Source organism: Pristiophorus japonicus, chromosome 1 (genome assembly GCF_044704955.1).
Source record: "Pristiophorus japonicus isolate sPriJap1 chromosome 1, sPriJap1.hap1, whole genome shotgun sequence".
Taxonomy (NCBI): Eukaryota; Metazoa; Chordata; class Chondrichthyes; family Pristiophoridae; genus Pristiophorus; species Pristiophorus japonicus.
The window spans coordinates 476,618,140-476,635,748 of NC_091977.1; the positions used below are offsets into that span (position 1 = coordinate 476,618,140).

Here is a 17,609-nt window from a genome sequence, read left to right on the forward strand (position 1 = left end):
CTGAGCCAAAAGAACAGTGGAGAATGCAGGCATTGATCCCACTGTCTCACACATGCAAAGTAAGCGCTCTCCCATTTGAGCAAATTCCTCATTCACATCTGGTATTAGCTCCCAGTTTGCATCTGACTCGCCCCTTATCACTTGCCTCCTCGCTTCCACGACCAGCAGAAATCTCCTGCTTCAGGTTGGCCTGCTCCCTGAACACTTTTCATGCTTTGCTCCAATCGACGTTACTGAGCAATAGCAAGCGAGCAAGGGCAGGACTGGAAGCCACGGATATGGTGAAAGATACCAAGAAGAGCTCGAGCCTGCGGAAGGGAAGCGAGTTGAGCGTAATGTCGCAGCCGCCACGAGCGTGAGGGAGCAAGCGAGAGCCCTTTCTGACTGATGGACAGATGATTCTATTGCCTGAGGCTTTGCCTGAAAGAAAGTGCTGCCTCTTTTCATGCATTGCTGCTCAAAGGCACTCCCTGCTGACACACAGATGCAAGTGTTCAAGCAAAACGGCGAAGGCACTGTCCTGTGCCTCAGCTGCAACATGTTCAGCTGTAAACTGCTCGTCATATTAAGAGCTCTGCCTTCAGCGAATTGCCACTTACCACACACATACATACTTCAAAAGAATGCTCACTGCTTCAAGCCGGAGTGCAACCAACTACCTAAGCACGACTTTGCTTTGCTTTGTTTTCTACTGCACTGCTCCGCTCTCCCACCTGTGAATCGAAGGGATGCGACAGAGGTGCCTCTCTTTGGTGATTGTCTGCCTCATGCCTTGGAATCTGCCCGTCCTGTGCACCTGCTGATGTTGCAGCTATTTTTCACAGACTGGGCCAGTGGCGCAATGGATAACGCGTCTGACTACAGATCAGAAGATTGTAGGTTCGACTCCTACCTGGCTCGAGTATTTTTGCAATCTTTGCATTATGGCTTTGGATGCCACGTAAGCGAACATATTTGGTCAAACTGTCCAGCTCTTAAACTGGGAAGTACCTTCTTAGTGCAGTAGGCAGCACGTCAGTCTCATAATCTGAAGGTCCTGAATTCAATCCTTAGAAAAGGCATTGATACTTGTAAAGATGTTTTTCCTTCTTTCCATTTCAGCTGCATGCTTGCAAAAATCGAGAAGTTTTGCTGCGACAGCACACCAAAGGATTTGATGTCCCTCAGCCTGCGGTGACCTTCAGAAGCAGATGGGCTCACCCACACCTGACACAACTCTTGTGTCTGAACTATTAACTGAGCCAAAAGAACAGTGGAGAATGCAGGCATTGATCCCACTGCTTCACACATGCAAAGTCAGCGCTCTCTCATTTGAGCAAATTCCCCATTCACATCTGGTATTAGCTCCCAGTTTGCATCTGACTCGCCCCTTATCACTTGCCTCCTCGCTTCCACGACCAGCAGAAATCTCATGCTTCAGGTTGGCCCGCTCCCTGAACACTTTTCATGCTTTGCTCCAATTGCTCCAATCGACGTTACTGAGCAATAGCAAGCGAGCAAGGGCAGGACTGGAAGCCACGGATATGGTGAAAGACGCCAAGAAGAGCTCGAGCCTGCGGAAGGGAAGCGAGTTGAGCCGCCACGAGCGTGAGGGAGCAAGCGAGAGGCCTGTCTGACTGATGGACAGATGATTCTATTGCCTGAGGCTTTGCCTGAAAGAAAGTGCTGCCTCTTTTCATGCATTGCTGCTCAAAGGCACTCCCTGCTGACACACAGATGCAAGTGTTCAAGCAAAACGGCGAAGGCACTGTCCTGTGCCTCAGCTGCAACATGTTCAGCTGTAAACTGCTCGTCATATTAAGAGCTCTGCCTTCAGCGAATTGCCACTTACCACACACATACATACTTCAAAAGAATGCTCACTGCTTCAAGCCGGAGTGCAACCAACTACCTAAGCACGACTTTGCTTTGCTTTGTTTTCTACTGCACTGCTCCGCTCTCCCACCTGTGAATCGAAGGGATGTGACAGAGGTGCCTCTCTTTGGTGATTGTCTGCCTCATGCCTTGTAATCTGCCCGTCCTGTGCACCTGCTGATGTCGCAGCTATTTTTCACAAACTGGGCCAGTGGCGCAATGGATATCGCGTCTGACTACGGTTCAGAAGATTGTAGGTTCGACTCCTACCTGGCTCGAGTATTTTTGCAATCTTTGCATTATGGCTTTGGATGCCACGTAAGCGAACATATTTGGTCAAACTGTCCAGCTCGTAAACTGGTAAGTACCTTCTTAGTGCAGTAGGCAGCACGTCAGTCACATAGTCTGAAGGTCCTCAGTTCAATCCTCAGAGAAAGGCATTGATACTTGTAAAGATGTCTTTCCTTCTTTCCATTTCAGCTGCATGCATGCAAAAATCGAGAAGTTTTGCTGCGACAGCACATCAAAGGATTTGATGTCCCTCAGCCTGCGGTGACCTTCAGAAGCAGATGGGCTCACCCACACCTGACACAACTCTTGTGTCTGAACTATTAACTGAGCCAAAAGAACAGTGGAGAATGCAGGCATTGATCCCACTGCCTCACACATGCAAAGTAAGCGCTCTCCCATTTGAGTAAATTCCCCATTCACATCTGGTATTAGCTCCCAGTTTGCACCTGACTCGCCCCTTATCACTTGCCTCCTCGCTTCCACGACCAGCAGAAATCTCCTGCTTCAGGTTGGCCTGCTCCCTGAACACTTTTCATGCTTTGCTCCAATCGACGTTACTGAGCAATAGCAAGCGAGCAAGGGCAGGACTGGAAGCCACGGATATGGTGAAAGACGCCAAGAAGAGCTCGAGCCTGCGGAAGGGAAGCGAGTTGAGCGCAACGTCGCAGCCGCCACGAGCGTGAGGGAGCAAGCGAGAGGCCTATCTGACTGATGGACAGATGATTCTATTGCCTGAGGCTTTGCCTGAAAGAAAGTGTTGCCTCTTTTCATGCATTGCTGCTCAAAGGCACTCCCTGCTGACACACAGATGCAAGTGTTCAAGCAAAACGGCGAAGGCACTGTCCTGTGCCTCAGCTGCAACATGTTCAGCTGTAAAATGCTCGTCATATTAAGAGCTCTGCCTTTAGCGAATTGCCACTTACCACACACATACATACTTCAAAAGAATGCTCACTGCTTCAAGCCGCAGTGCAACCAACTACCTAAGCACGACTTTGCTTTGCTTTGTTTTCTACTGCACTGCTCCGCTCTCCCACCTGTGAATCGAAGGGATGCGACAGAGGTGCCTCTCTTTGGTGATTGTCTGCCTCATGCCTTGTAATCTGCCCGTCCTGTGCACCTGCTGATGTCGCAGCTATTTTTCACAAACTGGGCCAGTGGCGCAATGGATATCGCGTCTGACTACGGATCAGACGATTGTAGGTTCGACTCCTACCTGGCTTGAGTATTTTTGCAATCTTTGCATTATGGCTTTGGATTCCACGTAAGCGAACATATGTGGTCAAACTGTCCAGCTCTTAAACACGTAAGTACCTTCTTAGTGCAGTAGGCAGCACGTCAGTCTCATAATCTGAAGGTCCTGAGTTCAATCCTTAGAAAAGGCATTGATACTTGTAAAGATGTTTTTCCTTCTTTCCATTTCAGCTGCATGCATGCAAAAATCGAGAAGTTTTGCTGCGACAGCACACCAAAGGATTTGATGTCCCTCAGCCTGCGGTGACCTTCAGAAGCAGATGGGCTCACCCACACCTGACACAACTCTTGTGTCTGAACTATTCACTGAGCCAAAAGAACAGTGGAGAATGCAGGCATTGATCCCACTGCCTCACACATGCAAAGTAAGCGCTCTCCCATTTGAGCAAATTCCCCATTCACATCTGGTATTAGCTCCCAGTTTGCATCTGAATCGCCCCTTATCACTGGCCTCCTCCCTTCCACGACCAGCAGAAATCTCCTGCTTCAGGTTGGCCTGCTCCCTGAACACTTTTCATGCTTTGCTCCAATCGACGTTACTGAGCAATAGCAGGCGAGCAAGGGCAGCACTGGAAGCCACGGATATGGTGAAAGACGCCAAGAAGAGCTCGAGCCTGCGGAAGGGAAGCGAGTTGAGCGTAACGTCGCAGCCGCCACGAGCGTGAGGGAGCAAGCGAGAGGCCTGTCTGACTGATGGACAGATGATTCTATTGCCTGAGGCTTTGCCTGAAAGAAAGTGCTGCCTCTTTTCATGCATTGCTGCTCAAAGGCACTCCCTGCTGACACACAGATGCAAGTGTTCAAGCAAAACGGCGAAGGCACTGTCCTGTGCCTCAGCTGCAACATGTTCAGCTGTAAACTGCTCGTCATATTAAGAGCTCTGCCTTCAGCGAATTGCCACTTACCACACACATACATACTTCAAAAGAATGCTCACTGCTTCAAGCCGGAGTGCAACCAACTACCTCAGGACGACTTTGCTTTGCTTTTTTTTCTACTGCACTGCTCCGCTCTCCCACCTGTGAATCGAAGGGATGCGACAGAGGTGCCTCTCTTTGGTGATTGTCTGCCTCATGCCTTGTAATCTGCCCGTCCTGTGCACCTGCTGATGTCGCAGCTATTTTTCACAGACTGGGCCAGTGGCACAATGGATAACGCGTCTGACGACGGATCAGAAGATTGTAGGTTCGACTCCTACCTGGCTTGAGTATTTTTGCAATCTTTGCATTATGGCTTTGGATGCCACGTAAGCGAACATATTTGGTCAAACTGTCCAGCTCTTAAACTGGTAAGTGCCTTCTTAGTGCATTAGGCAGCACGTCAGTCTCGTTATCTAAAGGTCCTCAGTTCAATCCTTAGAGAAGGCATTGATACTTATAAAGATGTTTTTCCTTCTTTCCATTTCAGCTGCATGCATGCAAAAATCGAGAAGCTTTGCTGCGACAGCACACCAAAGGATTTGATGTCCCTCAGCCTGCGGTGACCTTCAGAAGCAGATGGGCTCACCCACACCTGACACAACTCTTGTGTCTGAACGATTAACTGAGCCAAAAGAACAGTGGAGAATGCAGGCATTGATCCCACTGTCTCACACATGCAAAGTAAGCGCTCTCCCATTTGAGCAAATTCCTCGTTCACATCTGGTATTAGCTCCCAGTTTGCATCTGACTCGCCCCTTATCACTTGCCTCCTCGCTTCCACGACCAGCAGAAATCTCCTGCTTCAGGTTGGCCTGCTCCCTGAACACTTTTCATGCTTTGCTCCAATCGACGTTACTGAGCAATAGCAAGCGAGCAAGGGCAGGACTGGAAGCCACGGATATGGTGAAAGACGCCAAGAAGAGCTCGAGCCTGCGGAAGGGAAGCGAGTTGAGCCGTCACGAGCGTGAGGGAGCAAGCGAGAGGCCTGTCTGACTGATGGACAGATGATTCTATTGCCTGAGGCTTTGCCTGAAAGAAAGTGCTGCCTCTTTTCATGCATTGCTGCTCAAAGGCACTCCCTGCTGACACACAGATGCAAGTGTTCAAGCAAAACGGCGAAGGCACTGTCCTGTGCCTCAGCTGCAACATGTTCAGCTGTAAACTGCTCGTCATATTAAGAGCTCTGCCTTCAGCGAATTGCCACTTACCACACACATACATACTTCAAAAGAATGCTCACTGCTTCAAGCCGGAGTGCAACCAACTACCTAAGCACGACTTTGCTTTGCTTTGTTTTCTACTGCACTGCTCCGCTCTCCCACCTGTGAATCGAAGGGATGTGACAGAGGTGCCTCTCTTTGGTGATTGTCTGCCTCATGCCTTGTAATCTGCCCGTCCTGTGCACCTGCTGATGTCGCAGCTATTTTTCACAAACTGGGCCAGTGGCGCAATGGATATCGCGTCTGACTACGGTTCAGAAGATTGTAGGTTCGACTCCTACCTGGCTCGAGTATTTTTGCAATCTTTGCATTATGGCTTTGGATGCCACGTAAGCGAACATATTTGGTCAAACTGTCCAGCTCGTAAACTGGTAAGTACCTTCTTAGTGCAGTAGGCAGCACGTCAGTCACATAATCTGAAGGTCCTCAGTTCAATCCTCAGAGAAAGGCATTGATACTTGTAAAGATGTCTTTCCTTCTTTCCATTTCAGCTGCATGCATGCAAAAATCGAGAAGTTTTGCTGCGACAGCACATCAAAGGATTTGATGTCCCTCAGCCTGCGGTGACCTTCAGAAGCAGATGGGCTCACCCACACCTGACACAACTCTTGTGTCTGAACTATTAACTGAGCCAAAAGAACAGTGGAGAATGCAGGCATTGATCCCACTGCCTCACACATGCAAAGTAAGCGCTCTCCCATTTGAGTAAATTCCCCATTCACATCTGGTATTAGCTCCCAGTTTGCACCTGACTCGCCCCTTATCACTTGCCTCCTCGCTTCCACGACCAGCAGAAATCTCCTGCTTCAGGTTGGCCTGCTCCCTGAACACTTTTCATGCTTTGCTCCAATCGACGTTACTGAGCAATAGCAAGCGAGCAAGGGCAGGACTGGAAGCCACGGATATGGTGAAAGACGCCAAGAAGAGCTCGAGCCTGCGGAAGGGAAGCGAGTTGAGCGCAACGTCGCAGCCGCCACGAGCGTGAGGGAGCAAGCGAGAGGCCTATCTGACTGATGGACAGATGATTCTATTGCCTGAGGCTTTGCCTGAAAGAAAGTGTTGCCTCTTTTCATGCATTGCTGCTCAAAGGCACTCCCTGCTGACACACAGATGCAAGTGTTCAAGCAAAACGGCGAAGGCACTGTCCTGTGCCTCAGCTGCAACATGTTCAGCTGTAAAATGCTCGTCATATTAAGAGCTCTGCCTTTAGCGAATTGCCACTTACCACACACATACATACTTCAAAAGAATGCTCACTGCTTCAAGCCGCAGTGCAACCAACTACCTAAGCACGACTTTGCTTTGCTTTGTTTTCTACTGCACTGCTCCGCTCTCCCACCTGTGAATCGAAGGGATGCGACAGAGGTGCCTCTCTTTGGTGATTGTCTGCCTCATGCCTTGTAATCTGCCCGTCCTGTGCACCTGCTGATGTCGCAGCTATTTTTCACAAACTGGGCCAGTGGCGCAATGGATATCGCGTCTGACTACGGATCAGACGATTGTAGGTTCGACTCCTACCTGGCTTGAGTATTTTTGCAATCTTTGCATTATGGCTTTGGATTCCACGTAAGCGAACATATGTGGTCAAACTGTCCAGCTCTTAAACTGGGAAGTACCTTCTTAGTGCAGTAGGCAGCACGTCAGTCTCATAATCTGAAGGTCCTGAATTCAATCCTTAGAAAAGGCATTGATACTTGTAAAGATGTTTTTCCTTCTTTCCATTTCAGCTGCATGCTTGCAAAAATCGAGAAGTTTTGCTGCGACAGCACACCAAAGGATTTGATGTCCCTCAGCCTGCGGTGACCTTCAGAAGCAGATGGGCTCACCCACACCTGACACAACTCTTGTGTCTGAACTATTAACTGAGCCAAAAGAACAGTGGAGAATGCAGGCATTGATCCCACTGCTTCACACATGCAAAGTCAGCGCTCTCTCATTTGAGCAAATTCCCCATTCACATCTGGTATTAGCTCCCAGTTTGCATCTGACTCGCCCCTTATCACTTGCCTCCTCGCTTCCACGACCAGCAGAAATCTCATGCTTCAGGTTGGCCCGCTCCCTGAACACTTTTCATGCTTTGCTCCAATTGCTCCAATCGACGTTACTGAGCAATAGCAAGCGAGCAAGGGCAGGACTGGAAGCCACGGATATGGTGAAAGACGCCAAGAAGAGCTCGAGCCTGCGGAAGGGAAGCGAGTTGAGCCGCCACGAGCGTGAGGGAGCAAGCGAGAGGCCTGTCTGACTGATGGACAGATGATTCTATTGCCTGAGGCTTTGCCTGAAAGAAAGTGCTGCCTCTTTTCATGCATTGCTGCTCAAAGGCACTCCCTGCTGACACACAGATGCAAGTGTTCAAGCAAAACGGCGAAGGCACTGTCCTGTGCCTCAGCTGCAACATGTTCAGCTGTAAACTGCTCGTCATATTAAGAGCTCTGCCTTCAGCGAATTGCCACTTACCACACACATACATACTTCAAAAGAATGCTCACTGCTTCAAGCCGGAGTGCAACCAACTACCTAAGCACGACTTTGCTTTGCTTTGTTTTCTACTGCACTGCTCCGCTCTCCCACCTGTGAATCGAAGGGATGTGACAGAGGTGCCTCTCTTTGGTGATTGTCTGCCTCATGCCTTGTAATCTGCCCGTCCTGTGCACCTGCTGATGTCGCAGCTATTTTTCACAAACTGGGCCAGTGGCGCAATGGATATCGCGTCTGACTACGGTTCAGAAGATTGTAGGTTCGACTCCTACCTGGCTCGAGTATTTTTGCAATCTTTGCATTATGGCTTTGGATGCCACGTAAGCGAACATATTTGGTCAAACTGTCCAGCTCGTAAACTGGTAAGTACCTTCTTAGTGCAGTAGGCAGCACGTCAGTCACATAATCTGAAGGTCCTCAGTTCAATCCTCAGAGAAAGGCATTGATACTTGTAAAGATGTCTTTCCTTCTTTCCATTTCAGCTGCATGCATGCAAAAATCGAGAAGTTTTGCTGCGACAGCACACCAAAGGATTTGATGTCCCTCAGCCTGCGGTGACCTTCAGAAGCAGATGGGCTCACCCACACCTGACACAACTCTTGTGTCTGAACTATTAACTGAGCCAAAAGAACAGTGGAGAATGCAGGCATTGATCCCACTGCCTCACACATGCAAAGTAAGCGCTCTCCCATTTGAGCAAATTCCCCATTCACATCTGGTATTAGCTCCCAGTTTGCATCTGACTCGCCCCTTATCACTTGCCTCCTCGCTTCCACGACCAGCAGAAATCTCCTGCTTCAGGTTGGCCTGCTCCCTGAACACTTTTCATGCTTTGCTCCAATCGACGTTACTGAGCAATAGCAAGCGAGCAAGGGCAGGACTGGAAGCCACGGATATGGTGAAAGACGCCAAGAAGAGCTCGAGCCTGCGGAAGGGAAGCGAGTTGAGCCGCCACGAGCGTGAGGGAGCAAGCGAGAGGCCTGTCTGACTGATGGACAGATGATTCTATTGCCTGAGGCTTTGCCTGAAAGAAAGTGCTGCCTCTTTTCATGCATTGCTGCTCAAAGGCACTCCCTGCTGACACACAGATGCAAGTGTTCAAGCAAAACGGCGAAGGCACTGTCCTGTGCCTCAGCTGCAACATGTTCAGCTGTAAACTGCTCGTCATATTAAGAGCTCTGCCTTCAGCGAATTGCCACTTACCACACACATACATACTTCAAAAGAATGCTCACTGCTTCAAGCCGGAGTGCAACCAACTACCTAAGCACGACTTTGCTTTGCTTTGTTTTCTACTGCACTGCTCCGCTCTCCCACCTGTGAATCGAAGGGATGCGACAGAGGTGCCTCTCTTTGGTGATTGTCTGCCTCATGCCTTGTAATCTGCCCGTCCTGTGCACCTGCTGATGTCGCAGCTATTTTTCACAGACTGGGCCAGTGGCACAATGGATAACGCGTCTGACTACGGATCAGAAGATTGTAGGTTCGACTCCTACCTGGCTCGAGTATTTTTGCAATCTTTGCATTATGGCTTTGGATGCCACGTAAGCGAACATATTTGGTCAAACTGTCCAGCTCTTAAACTGGTAAGTGCCTTCTTAGTGCATTAGGCAGCACGTCAGTCTTGTTATCTAAAGGTCCTCAGTTCAATCCTTAGAGAAGGCATTGATACTTGTAAAGATGTCTTTCCTTCTTTCCATTTCAGCTGCATGCATGCAAAAATCGAGAAGTTTTGCTGCGACAGCACACCAAAGGATTTGATGTCCCTCAGCCTGCGGTGACCTTCAGAAGCAGATGGGCTCACCCACACCTGACACAACTCTTGTGTCTGAACTATTCACTGAGCCAAAAGAACAGTGGAGAATGCAGGCATTGATCCCACTGCCTCACACATGCAAAGTAAGCGCTCTCCCATTTGAGCAAATTCCCCATTCACATCTGGTATTAGCTCCCAGTTTGCATCTGAATCGCCCCTTATCACTGGCCTCCTCCCTTCCACGACCAGCAGAAATCTCCTGCTTCAGGTTGGCCTGCTCCCTGAACACTTTTCATGCTTTGCTCCAATCGACGTTACTGAGCAATAGCAAGCGAGCAAGGGCAGGACTGGAAGCCACGGATATGGTGAAAGACGCCAAGAAGAGCTCGAGCCTGCGGAAGGGAAGCGAGTTGAGCCGTCACGAGCGTGAGGGAGCAAGCGAGAGGCCTGTCTGACTGATGGACAGATGATTCTATTGCCTGAGGCTTTGCCTGAAAGAAAGTGCTGCCTCTTTTCATGCATTGCTGCTCAAAGGCACTCCCTGCTGACACACAGATGCAAGTGTTCAAGCAAAACGGCGAAGGCACTGTCCTGTGCCTCAGCTGCAACATGTTCAGCTGTAAACTGCTCGTCATATTAAGAGCTCTGCCTTCAGCGAATTGCCACTTACCACACACATACATACTTCAAAAGAATGCTCACTGCTTCAAGCCGGAGTGCAACCAACTACCTAAGCACGACTTTGCTTTGCTTTGTTTTCTACTGCACTGCTCCGCTCTCCCACCTGTGAATCGAAGGGATGTGACAGAGGTGCCTCTCTTTGGTGATTGTCTGCCTCATGCCTTGTAATCTGCCCGTCCTGTGCACCTGCTGATGTCGCAGCTATTTTTCACAAACTGGGCCAGTGGCGCAATGGATATCGCGTCTGACTACGGTTCAGAAGATTGTAGGTTCGACTCCTACCTGGCTCGAGTATTTTTGCAATCTTTGCATTATGGCTTTGGATGCCACGTAAGCGAACATATTTGGTCAAACTGTCCAGCTCGTAAACTGGTAAGTACCTTCTTAGTGCAGTAGGCAGCACGTCAGTCACATAATCTGAAGGTCCTCAGTTCAATCCTCAGAGAAAGGCATTGATACTTGTAAAGATGTCTTTCCTTCTTTCCATTTCAGCTGCATGCATGCAAAAATCGAGAAGTTTTGCTGCGACAGCACATCAAAGGATTTGATGTCCCTCAGCCTGCGGTGACCTTCAGAAGCAGATGGGCTCACCCACACCTGACACAACTCTTGTGTCTGAACTATTAACTGAGCCAAAAGAACAGTGGAGAATGCAGGCATTGATCCCACTGCCTCACACATGCAAAGTAAGCGCTCTCCCATTTGAGTAAATTCCCCATTCACATCTGGTATTAGCTCCCAGTTTGCACCTGACTCGCCCCTTATCACTTGCGTCCTCGCTTCCACGACCAGCAGAAATCTCCTGCTTCAGGTTGGCCTGCTCCCTGAACACTTTTCATGCTTTGCTCCAATCGACGTTACTGAGCAATAGCAAGCGAGCAAGGGCAGGACTGGAAGCCACGGATATGGTGAAAGACGCCAAGAAGAGCTCGAGCCTGCGGAAGGGAAGCGAGTTGAGCGCAACGTCGCAGCCGCCACGAGCGTGAGGGAGCAAGCGAGAGGCCTGTCTGACTGATGGACAGATGATTCTATTGCCTGAGGCTTTGCCTGAAAGAAAGTGCTGCCTCTTTTCATGCATTGCTGCTCAAAGGCACTCCCTGCTGACACACAGATGCAAGTGTTCAAGCAAAACGGCGAAGGCACTGTCCTGTGCCTCAGCTGCAACATGTTCAGCTGTAAACTGCTCGTCATATTAAGAGCTCTGCCTTCAGCGAATTGCCACTTACCACACACATACATACTTCAAAAGAATGCTCACTGCTTCAAGCCGGAGTGCAACCAACTACCTAAGCACGACTTTGCTTTGCTTTGTTTTCTACTGCACTGCTCCGCTCTCCCACCTGTGAATCGAAGGCATGTGACAGAGGTGCCTCTCTTTGGTGATTGTCTGCCTCATGCCTTGTAATCTGCCCGTCCTGTGCACCTGCTGATGTCGCAGCTATTTTTCACAAACTGGGCCAGTGGCGCAATGGATATCGCGTCTGACTACGGTTCAGAAGATTGTAGGTTCGACTCCTACCTGGCTCGAGTATTTTTGCAATCTTTGCATTATGGCTTTGGATGCCACGTAAGCGAACATATTTGGTCAAACTGTCCAGCTCGTAAACTGGTAAGTACCTTCTTAGTGCAGTAGGCAGCACGTCAGTCACATAATCTGAAGGTCCTCAGTTCAATCCTCAGAGAAAGGCATTGATACTTGTAAAGATGTCTTTCCTTCTTTCCATTTCAGCTGCATGCATGCAAAAATCGAGAAGTTTTGCTGCGACAGCACATCAAAGGATTTGATGTCCCTCAGCCTGCGGTGACCTTCAGAAGCAGATGGGCTCACCCACACCTGACACAACTCTTGTGTCTGAACTATTAACTGAGCCAAAAGAACAGTGGAGAATGCAGGCATTGATCCCACTGCCTCACACATGCAAAGTAAGCGCTCTCCCATTTGAGTAAATTCCCCATTCACATCTGGTATTAGCTCCCAGTTTGCACCTGACTCGCCCCTTATCACTTGCCTCCTCGCTTCCACGACCAGCAGAAATCTCCTGCTTCAGGTTGGCCTGCTCCCTGAACACTTTTCATGCTTTGCTCCAATCGACGTTACTGAGCAATAGCAAGCGAGCAAGGGCAGGACTGGAAGCCACGGATATGGTGAAAGACGCCAAGAAGAGCTCGAGCCTGCGGAAGGGAAGCGAGTTGAGCGCAACGTCGCAGCCGCCACGAGCGTGAGGGAGCAAGCGAGAGGCCTATCTGACTGATGGACAGATGATTCTATTGCCTGAGGCTTTGCCTGAAAGAAAGTGTTGCCTCTTTTCATGCATTGCTGCTCAAAGGCACTCCCTGCTGACACACAGATGCAAGTGTTCAAGCAAAACGGCGAAGGCACTGTCCTGTGCCTCAGCTGCAACATGTTCAGCTGTAAAATGCTCGTCATATTAAGAGCTCTGCCTTTAGCGAATTGCCACTTACCACACACATACATACTTCAAAAGAATGCTCACTGCTTCAAGCCGCAGTGCAACCAACTACCTAAGCACGACTTTGCTTTGCTTTGTTTTCTACTGCACTGCTCCGCTCTCCCACCTGTGAATCGAAGGGATGCGACAGAGGTGCCTCTCTTTGGTGATTGTCTGCCTCATGCCTTGTAATCTGCCCGTCCTGTGCACCTGCTGATGTCGCAGCTATTTTTCACAAACTGGGCCAGTGGCGCAATGGATATCGCGTCTGACTACGGATCAGACGATTGTAGGTTCGACTCCTACCTGGCTCGAGTATTTTTGCAATCTTTGCATTATGGCTTTGGATGCCACGTAAGCGAACATATTTGGTCAAACTGTCCAGCTCTTAAACTGGGAAGTACCTTCTTAGTGCAGTAGGCAGCACGTCAGTCTCATAATCTAAAGGTCCTGAATTCAATCCTTAGAAAAGGCATTGATACTTGTAAAGATGTTTTTCTTTCTTTCCATTTCAGCTGCATGCATGCAAAAATCGAGAAGTTTTGCTGCGACAGCACACCAAAGGATTTGATGTCCCTCAGCCTGCGGTGACCTTCAGAAGCAGATGGGCTCACCCACACCTGACACAACTCTTGTGTCTGAACTATTAACTGAGCCAAAAGAACAGTGGAGAATGCAGGCATTGATCCCACTGCCTCACACATGCAAAGTAAGCGCTCTCCCATTTGAGCAAATTCCCCATTCACATCTGGTATTAGCTCCCAGTTTGCATCTGACTCGCCCCTTATCACTTGCCTGCTCGCTTCCACGACCAGCAGAAATCTCCTGCTTCAGGTTGGCCTGCTCCCTGAACACTTTTCATGCTTTGCTCCAATCGACGTTACTGAGCAATAGCAAGCGAGCAAGGGCAGGACTGGAAGCCACGGATATGGTGAAAGACGCCAAGAAGAGCTCGAGCCTGCGGAAGGGAAGCGAGTTGAGCGTAACGTCGCAGCCGCCACGAGCGTGAGGGAGCAAGCGAGAGGCCTGTCTGACTGATGGACAGATGATTCTATTGCCTGAGGCTTTGCCTGAAAGAAAGTGCTGCCTCTTTTCATGCATTGCTGCTCAAAGGCACTCCCTGCTGACACACAGATGCAAGTGTTCAAGCAAAACGGCGAAGGCACTGTCCTGTGCCTCAGCTGCAACATGTTCAGCTGTAAACTGCTCGTCATATTAAGAGCTCTGCCTTCAACGAATTGCCACTTACCACACACATACATACTTCAAAAGAATGCTCACTGCTTCAAGCCGGAGTGCAACCAACTACCTAAGCACGACTTTGCTTTGCTTTGTTTTCTACTGCACTGCTCCGCTCTCCCACCTGTGAATCGAAGGGATGCGACAGAGGTGCCTCTCTTTGGTGATTGTCTGCCTCATGCCTTGTAATCTGCCCGTCCTGTGCACCTGCTGATGTCGCAGCTATTTTTCACAGACTGGGCCAGTGGCGCAATGGATAACGCGTCTGACTACGGATCAGAAGATTGTAGGTTCGACTCCTACCTGGCTCGAGTATTTTTGCAATCTTTGCATTATGGCTTTGGATGCCACGTAAGCGAACATATTTGGTCAAACTGTCCAGCTCTTAAACTGGGAAGTACCTTCTTAGTGCAGTAGGCAGCACGTCAGTCTCATAATCTGAAGGTGCTGAATTCAATCCTTAGAAAAGGCATTGATACTTGTAAAGATGTTTTTCTTTCTTTCCATTTCAGCTGCATGCATGCAAAAATCGAGAAGTTTTGCTGCGACAGCACACCAAAGGATTTGATGTCCCTCAGCCTGCGGTGACCTTCAGAAGCAGATGGGCTCACCCACACCTGACACAACTCTTGTGTCTGAACTATTAACTGAGCCAAAAGAACAGTGGAGAATGCAGGCATTGATCCCACTGCCTCACACATGCAAAGTAAGCGCTCTCCCATTTGAGCAAATTCCCCATTCACATCTGGTATTAGCTCCCAGTTTGCATCTGACTCGCCCCTTATCACTTGCCTGCTCGCTTCCACGACCAGCAGAAATCTCCTGCTTCAGGTTGGCCTGCTCCCTGAACACTTTTCATGCTTTGCTCCAATCGACGTTACTGAGCAATAGCAAGCGAGCAAGGGCAGGACTGGAAGCCACGGATATGGTGAAAGACGCCAAGAAGAGCTCGAGCCTGCGGAAGGGAAGCGAGTTGAGCGTAACGTCGCAGCCGCCACGAGCGTGAGGGAGCAAGCGAGAGGCCTGTCTGACTGATGGACAGATGATTCTATTGCCTGAGGCTTTGTCTGAAAGAAAGTGCTGCCTCTTTTCATGCATTGCTGCTCAAAGGCACTCCCTGCTGACACACAGATGCAAGTGTTCAAGCAAAACGGCGAAGGCACTGTCCTGTGCCTCAGCTGCAACATGTTCAGCTGCAAACTGCTCGTCATATTAAGAGCTCTGCCTTCAGCGAATTGCCACTTACCACACACATACATACTTCAAAAGAATGCTCACTGCTTCAAGCCGGTGTGCAACCAACTACCTAAGCACGACTTTGCTTTGCTTTGTTTTCTACTGCACTGCTCCGCTCTCCCACCTGTGAATCGAAGGGATGCGACAGAGGTGCCTCTCTTTGGTGATTGTCTGCCTCATGCCTTGTAATCTGCCCGTCCTGTGCACCTGCTGATGTCGCAGCTATTTTTCACAGACTGGGCCAGTGGCGCAATGGATAACGCGTCTGACTACAGATCAGAAGATTGTAGGTTCGACTCCTACCTGGCTCGAGTATTTTTGCAATCTTTGCCACGTAAGCGAACATATTTGGTCAAACTGTCCAGCTCTTAAACTGGGAAGTACCTTCTTAGTGCAGTAGGCAGCACGTCAGTCTCATAATCTGAAGGTCCTGAATTCAATCTTTAGAAAAGGCATTGATACTTGTAAAGATGTTTTTCCTTCTTTCCATTTCAGCTGCATGCATGCAAAAATCGAGAAGTTTTGCTGCGACAGCACACCAAAGGATTTGATGTCCCTCAGCCTGCGGTGACCTTCAGAAGCAGATGGGCTCACCCACACCTGACACAACTCTTGTGTCTGAACTATTAACTGAGCCAAAAGAACAGTGGAGAATGCAGGCATTGATCCCACTGCCTCACACATGCAAAGTAAGCGCTCTCCCATTTGAGCAAATTCCCCATTCACATCTGGTATTAGCTCCCAGTTTGCATCTGACTCGCCCCTTATCACTTGCCTCCTCGCTTCCACGACCAGCAGAAATCTCCTGCTTCAGGTTGGCCTGCTCCCTGAACACTTTTCATGCTTTGCTCCAATCGACGTTACTGAGCAATAGCAAGCGAGCAAGGGCAGGACTGGAAGCCACGGATATGGTGAAAGACGCCAAGAAGAGCTCGAGCCTGCGGAAGGGAAGCGAGTTGAGCCGCCACGAGCGTGAGGGAGCAAGCGAGAGGCCTGTCTGACTGATGGACAGATGATTCTATTGCCTGAGGCTTTGCCTGAAAGAAAGTGCTGCCTCTTTTCATGCATTGCTGCTCAAAGGCACTCCCTGCTGACACACAGATGCAAGTGTTCAAGCAAAACGGCGAAGGCACTGTCCTGTGCCTCAGCTGCAACATGTTCAGCTGTAAACTGCTCGTCATATTAAGAGCTCTGCCTTCAACGAATTGCCACTTACCACACACATACATACTTCAAAAGAATGCTCACTGCTTCAAGCCGGAGTGCAACCAACTACCTAAGCACGACTTTGCTTTGCTTTGTTTTCTACTGCACTGCTGCGCTCTCCCACCTGTGAATCGAAGGGATGCGACAGAGGTGCCTCTCTTTGGTGATTGTCTGCCTCATGCCTTGTAATCTGCCCGTCCTGTGCACCTGCTGATGTCGCAGCTAGTTTTCACAGACTGGGCCAGTGGCGCAATGGATAACGCGTCTGACTACGGATCAGAAGATTGTAGGTTCGACTCCTATCTGGCTCGAGTATTTTTGCAATCTTTGCATTATGGCTTTGGATGCCACGTAAGCGAACATATTTGGTCAAACTGTCCAGCTCTTAAACTGGGAAGTACCTTCTTAGTGCAGTAGGCAGCACGTCAGTCTCATAATCTGAAGGTCCTGAGTTCAATCCTTAGAAAAGGCATTGATACTTGTAAAGATGTTTTTCCTTCTTTCCATTTCAGCTGCATGCATGCAAAAATCGAGAAGTTTTGCTGCGACAGCACACCAAAGGATTTGATGTCCCTCAGCCTGCGGTGACTTTCAGAAGCAGATGGGCTCACCCACACCTGACACAACTCTTGTGTCTGAACTATTAACTGAGCCAAAAGAACAGTGGAGAATGCAGGCATTGATCCCACTGCCTCACACATGCAAAGTAAGCGCTCTCCCATTTGAGCAAATTCCCCATTCACATCTGGTATTAGCTCCCAGTTTGCATCTGACTCGCCCCTTATCACTTGCCTGCTCGCTTCCACGACCAGCAGAAATCTCCTGCTTCAGGTTGGCCTGCTCCCTGAACACTTTTCATGCTTTGCTCCAATCGACGTTACTGAGCAATAGCAAGCGAGCAAGGGCAGGACTGGAAGCCACGGATATGGTGAAAGACGCCAAGAAGAGCTCGAGCCTGCGGAAGGGAAGCGAGTTGAGCCGCCACGAGCGTGAGGGAGCAAGCGAGAGGCCTGTCTGACTGATG

The 17,609-nt window shown here is 49.4% G+C and overlaps 13 non-coding genes across 13 annotated transcripts; all 13 read left to right on the forward strand.

The window, feature by feature from the left end:
• Positions 1-827: 827 nt before the first annotated feature.
• On the forward strand, positions 828-900 carry trnac-aca (transfer RNA cysteine (anticodon ACA)). The gene has a single exon. It is a non-coding gene; the product is annotated as a tRNA-Cys (tRNA).
• A 1,159-nt stretch (positions 901-2,059) lies between these two features.
• Positions 2,060-2,132, forward strand: trnar-acg (transfer RNA arginine (anticodon ACG)). Its single transcript has one exon. It is a non-coding gene; the product is annotated as a tRNA-Arg (tRNA).
• A 1,164-nt stretch (positions 2,133-3,296) lies between these two features.
• On the forward strand, positions 3,297-3,369 carry trnar-acg (transfer RNA arginine (anticodon ACG)). Its single transcript has one exon. It is a non-coding gene; the product is annotated as a tRNA-Arg (tRNA).
• Positions 3,370-5,755: 2,386 nt separating this feature from the next.
• Positions 5,756-5,828, forward strand: trnar-acg (transfer RNA arginine (anticodon ACG)). The gene has a single exon. It is a non-coding gene; the product is annotated as a tRNA-Arg (tRNA).
• A 1,164-nt stretch (positions 5,829-6,992) lies between these two features.
• On the forward strand, positions 6,993-7,065 carry trnar-acg (transfer RNA arginine (anticodon ACG)). The gene has a single exon. It is a non-coding gene; the product is annotated as a tRNA-Arg (tRNA).
• A 1,159-nt stretch (positions 7,066-8,224) lies between these two features.
• Positions 8,225-8,297, forward strand: trnar-acg (transfer RNA arginine (anticodon ACG)). The gene has a single exon. It is a non-coding gene; the product is annotated as a tRNA-Arg (tRNA).
• A 1,151-nt stretch (positions 8,298-9,448) lies between these two features.
• trnar-acg (transfer RNA arginine (anticodon ACG)) lies at positions 9,449-9,521 on the forward strand. Its single transcript has one exon. It is a non-coding gene; the product is annotated as a tRNA-Arg (tRNA).
• A 1,150-nt stretch (positions 9,522-10,671) lies between these two features.
• trnar-acg (transfer RNA arginine (anticodon ACG)) lies at positions 10,672-10,744 on the forward strand. The gene has a single exon. It is a non-coding gene; the product is annotated as a tRNA-Arg (tRNA).
• Positions 10,745-11,908: 1,164 nt separating this feature from the next.
• On the forward strand, positions 11,909-11,981 carry trnar-acg (transfer RNA arginine (anticodon ACG)). Its single transcript has one exon. It is a non-coding gene; the product is annotated as a tRNA-Arg (tRNA).
• A 1,164-nt stretch (positions 11,982-13,145) lies between these two features.
• trnar-acg (transfer RNA arginine (anticodon ACG)) lies at positions 13,146-13,218 on the forward strand. The gene has a single exon. It is a non-coding gene; the product is annotated as a tRNA-Arg (tRNA).
• A 1,163-nt stretch (positions 13,219-14,381) lies between these two features.
• On the forward strand, positions 14,382-14,454 carry trnar-acg (transfer RNA arginine (anticodon ACG)). Its single transcript has one exon. It is a non-coding gene; the product is annotated as a tRNA-Arg (tRNA).
• Positions 14,455-15,617: 1,163 nt separating this feature from the next.
• Positions 15,618-15,690, forward strand: trnac-aca (transfer RNA cysteine (anticodon ACA)). The gene has a single exon. It is a non-coding gene; the product is annotated as a tRNA-Cys (tRNA).
• Positions 15,691-16,823: 1,133 nt separating this feature from the next.
• On the forward strand, positions 16,824-16,896 carry trnar-acg (transfer RNA arginine (anticodon ACG)). The gene has a single exon. It is a non-coding gene; the product is annotated as a tRNA-Arg (tRNA).
• Positions 16,897-17,609: the final 713 nt, after the last annotated feature.